At 39.2% G+C, this 5,321-nt stretch overlaps 1 pseudogene; it reads left to right on the top strand.

Annotated features, from left to right (window-relative positions):
* The first annotated feature begins 354 nt into the window (after window positions 1–354).
* On the top strand, window positions 355–1,281 carry LOC134497288 (olfactory receptor 14A16-like; annotated as a pseudogene).
* Window positions 1,282–5,321: the final 4,040 nt, after the last annotated feature.

The following is a 5,321-nucleotide window of genomic DNA, read 5'->3' on the forward strand; positions in this document are numbered from 1 at the left end:
CCCATTAATCTTCTGTGGCTGAAAATGGACTTGAATAGGGTTTTTCTAATCTCAGGCAATCCTTTTGAGCAGTACATGGAGTAACAGAACTGGGACAAGGAAGGAAGGAGAAATGAGTGGTTTGTGGTTGGTTCTTTAGTACAGAATGATAGAAATCGACAGATTTGTGCTTTGATACTGTATATGCCCATCCTACATCTATTTTTCCATGGACTGGTGCTCTGTTCATTCTGTCCATGCTTTACTTTTCTTTTTGTTTTCTCATCTCACCACATATCAAAATGCCGCTTCCCAAATTTCATCTAATTGCATCTCCCTCCTCTGTTTCCTTGCAGTTATGCCATGCAGCTTTGTCATAAATGAGACATGGATAACCAAACCAGGATGCCTTACTTTCTGCTCTTGGGATTCTCAGAAAGTCAGCGACTGCAGCTGCTACATTTCTTCTTGTTCTTTGTATTATACCTGGCAATTACAACAGCAAATCTTCTGATAATCTGTGCAGTAGCTTTTGACCGGCACTTGCACAGGCCCATGTACTTCTTCCTAATGAACTTGGCTCTGCAGGACCTGGGCTCTGTTGCTGTCATTGTTCCCAAATCCATGGTGAATTCCCTCGTAGATACCAGACACATTTCTTACTTTGGTTGTGTTGCTCAAGTCTTTCTCTTTGTCTCCTTTCTGGGTTCTAATGTATCCCTCCTGACAGTCATGGCATATGATCGATATGTTGCCATATGCAATCCACTGCACTACGAGATGGTGATGAACTGAAAAGCCTGCACTGAAATAATAATTCTGGTTTGGGTCACCAGTCTTCTCTATGGAATGTTGCATACCATTGGCACTTTTTCTATCAATTTTTGTTCTAATGTTGTCAACCAATTCTTCTGTGAAATTCCACAGTTGCTAAAGCTATCCTGCTCTGGCTTCAAACTAGTTGAAGTTGGAGTTCTTGTGGCCAGTGGCACTGCAGGACTAGGTTGTATATGTTTTATTACTGTATCTTATGCCATGATATTCAAGGCAGTACAGAGAATCCCTTCTGAGAAAAGAAGGCAGAAAGCCTTATCAACTTGTATTCCCCACCTTTTAGTAGTGTCTATGTTTATGTCAACAGGATGCTTTACCTATCTGAGACCTCCTTCTAACATCCCAACTTTTTTAGATTTTGGGTTGACTGTTCTTTATTCTCTTCTTCCACCCCTGTTCAATCCAATAATCTACAGCATGAGAAATACAGATATCAAATTTGTCCTTTCTAAACTGTGGAAATTCTGAAAATTGCTTTTAATGCTGCTTCTATTCGGTTCACCATAATTTTGCATGTTCCTGTCTTTTCCTTTCCTTCTCTGAATAAAGGACTCAGTTAGAAAGGGAGACATAGCTGGGATGGAGGGAAAGCCAAGAACTCAATCCAGTAAAATGGTAGAGTTCCAGAAGTTGCCCAGCAGAAATCCTGCACCCCTAATTACTCTCAGTGCACTTTACAGATTCTAAATGTGTATGTTTGGCAGTGTGATGACTACAACACTCTATTACCATTAAATCCAATTCATACATAACTACAGTAGAAATCTTTTAATGGAAGAAGCGTACAGAATGGGAAAAAAAGTTGCGAATGAAAGTTCCCATGCTTTCTCCAACTTAAACAACCCAACGATTTCATGATTCCCCCTCCCTCGCTCTGGTATGCAGCCCCCCTTTCCCTCAGTTCATGCCAGTCTCTTGCAGGTGTCTCCAATGGGCCAGCCAGTTGACCTTGGATATGAGAGATAGTCCAAACATGATGTCTTCTCACTCCTAAATGTTCCCCCTCCCCTTTACCAACTCACAAGCCTCGACATGTGTTGACTTCATTCATGCATGTGAGTCCAATCAGATGTTCTGGGAACATTTGATCTGGGAGCATGACAGGCAGCTTCTGTCATGCCACAGTCCGACAATTCCTGATCTTTAGGGAAGTGAGGATTAGGGTGTAAAGCTATGGTGGAAAACAACTGTGATGGCAAGGACATTTAAATCATTTGGGTGTATTTTTCCTAGTGCTTTCCTGTATAAAGTGGCTTCCCCTCTAGTGCCTCTGCATAATATAGCTAGTTAAAGCTTTAGGTTTTCCAAAAGAAGACAGGTCTCTATAACTCTCCTCTCCTGAAATGGTCATTTGTTTACACACTTTGATCTTTTGCACCTTTGAGTCTTTTGTGACTCCTGGTGACTGCCTGGGCAAGTACCTGCAGTTGTCTTTGCAAGGTTTTTTGGAGTGGTTTGCCACTGCCTCCTTCCCAGGGCAGAGAGAGAAGGACTGGCCCAAAGACACCCAACTAGCTTCCTGCCTTATGCAGGAATAAACTTGCAGACTCCCGGTTTCTAGCTGGATGCCTTAACCACTACATCCAACTAGTTCTCACACACTTTAGCTCAATAGTATTATTTCTGTCTCTTAGAAGTGCTTTGGCAAAACCAGACAACTGGCAGGGTGGGCTGGATCGGTGAGCTGGTGCTATCTCACAAAACCTTTTGATAACCACAAGAAATGAAAAGACAAGAAGTGTAATTAGGATATTGTATAGTTGTAATATGCTAGATAAGCTTTCAGAAAATTCACAACTTGATCCAAATTGGAAGAGATAGCACCTGTTCCCTGGTCCAACACCTGGAGAAGGGAGGATAGGCAGGTGTACACCAAAGATGATATCTTATTCAAATGTGCTTGAGAATTATTGAGTTTCACCCCAGCTACTGAAGTATAAAAGATGGAAGATTCACCAAATATTTTGGGGCTCAGTATAAGTGTCCTTGGGAAAAGTGCCATGTCCTTACTGAAATCATCTAGGAAGCAAAAGGACCTTTCTTTGAGGAGGGGGTGAGGGGATTTCAGCATAAGGGATATGAGATTTTTCTCCTATATTGATACTATTCTATTGAATGCTGCTGTCTTGTTTTGCTGCCTTCCTTACCGGTGGATATTTCTTGTCTATGTTAAACTCTGCAGTTCAAGTGATTCTTTTGCTCTGCTTTGCTCAACAAACCGTTTCAACTTTTACAACCGTATTTATGTGGGTATTGTTTTCTAATCTATGAACCCCCATTCACATTTTCATCTAGCAAAAGTAATGGCAACATAACCCTTAAAGCACTTTTCTGTTTGCAGTTCCATTTTGAGATGTCCATATGAGCCCTTGCCTTTTGCTGAAGGTATCAAGGATAAAGTAGAAATTAAATTTGCACAAATTTCTATATGAACATTTTTCCCCATGAATTCACAGGGTCCTTAAAGTCTTTAAAGATCTAACAGAAGAAGTACTATAGCTTGGGATATTCTGGAGATGGTTTGATATATCACACAAAATGATGATTAATGGTTTATTGTTGAAAAAACTACAATTTGCCGGAATCTCAGAACAAACTCATAAATCTTGGTTATAGAAACTATTAACTAGGTTCACAATAACATGCCAACCCCAAAACTCAAGAAACAATATGGTATAGCAAGTTGTGTAAATAAGGACATAAGAACTTACAAAGTAGCCCAAATCACAATTATTTTATTTATATTTTACTTTCAGAAGAAGAGTACTTGGCAGTGTTAATTCTGTACTAAGGTTTTCATGCCTTCACATTTTCCCAAGGCGGTAAAATGTTTTCCAAAACTAGGAAATACTGATTATTCCGTTCTTTGGAGAATGTTAGTTAGGCTATTGGATTGTGCACTTGGAAACAAGTCTGCTAATGCCCTGGTGATATCATTTTGTGGTTGTCCTGTGATTGATCGCTTTTCCAGTTGACACCAGGAAGAAAGAAGGCTGAAACAAGCTATTCTTCGTTCCTGATTTCTGCACACTTTTTGCTTGCCAAGCATGAGACATGAACTAGCAAGTCGTCCGCTTTGACATAGTTCATTGTTATAGGCTTTCACTTCCAGCGTGGTCCAGGCCTTACCACCAGAGGCTTAACATGGCAAACTTCCTTTGCTACTGTGTACCTGTATGGATTTTCCACTTTCTGCCTATATGCTTTTTTCTTCTTCTTTCATTATGGAATCTAAACATGCAAAGTATTCAATTTCCTTTTGGTTAATCTTTCCCAGACTGGGGTGATTATTCCAAGGGAAAAGGAGGGAGAATGCATTAGATTCCAGCTCTCCAAATTCCATTTGGCATAGTCAGCTTCAACAGTTGTAAGATCTGAAGATCAACACATCTGAAGGACACCAGAATATGGAAAAGTAGAATAAAATCCCACCTACCTTTTTGTGAAACTTAGTTTAATTAGACAGGCAGTCATCTGGAAAGATAGTGAACTATTCTTCATGCATATTCAGAAGTAATTCTTCCTTTCAATGAAGATTGTAATCCCTACTGCTAATTCTGACTGAATTTAGCCTAGCCAAATCAGATAGAGGGCTGATAGCCAATAACATTTTAAATTTGTGTTGATCCTTGTATTCCACCTGTTCTGCGAGATCAAAGAGGTCATGGAAGTAATGTAATCCAGCATTTCAAGCAGCAAAGTCAAAGGCAGGTCTTCATGGAGGTTAAATCAGCTTCCAGTTTCAGGAGAGAATTAGATGTGCACTGAGGTAGTGACAAGATAGCTTAGAAAAAATAGATTGAGCTATTTCTATATGCTTAAGTTGCAGTGATAACTAATGAATGGCTAATAAATGTTGTTCTGAAAAGTTCTGTTGCTACTGGGAAATGGTTTTTGCTATTATGGTTAACAAAATGATAACTGTGTTTAAGAGTCAAGGAAACCCAGCTTCTCGGAATTCTGCCTAAGGCAACGTGTATGGCTGAAGCAACTGGTTTTAAAAATTCTCCCTATATATTTAAATTCGCTGCTCACTATAGAGAGCAATGAAAACTGCATTCCTTGAGTTACATGTCCAGAAACACCTCACTCTGTGAACAATCTCTTACTGATAGTTTCTATCCTTTAAAAAGCAAAATTCCACTCTTTAAGCTAAAATGCAAGGAGATTACTGGTACTTAATAATCAAATTCTTTGTAAGTATAGCATGTCCCATTAACAGTCAAAAGCTTATTTCTGCTTTCTTTAATGCTAACTATTATTTATTAATTTAGATCAAGCATCACATCAAAGAATGGGAGGGCAAAATGGTCTGGTAAAAAAGAGAAAAATGGAAACATAAAATAGGATGTAAAATGCTATATTATTTCTTTCCCAGATGATGAAAATAAAACAATCTTTCTGTGTGTGACTTGGCCTGCAGTGGGAGATTTTTCTCCAGAGGAATTTCAGTACAGCTGGTTCTCTCAGATACCTTCAATTTCAGTTGAACTTGAAATCAAACTGTG

The sequence above is a fragment of the Candoia aspera genome, chromosome 4, assembly GCF_035149785.1.
Source record: "Candoia aspera isolate rCanAsp1 chromosome 4, rCanAsp1.hap2, whole genome shotgun sequence".
Lineage (NCBI taxonomy): Eukaryota > Metazoa > Chordata > Lepidosauria > Squamata > Boidae > Candoia > Candoia aspera.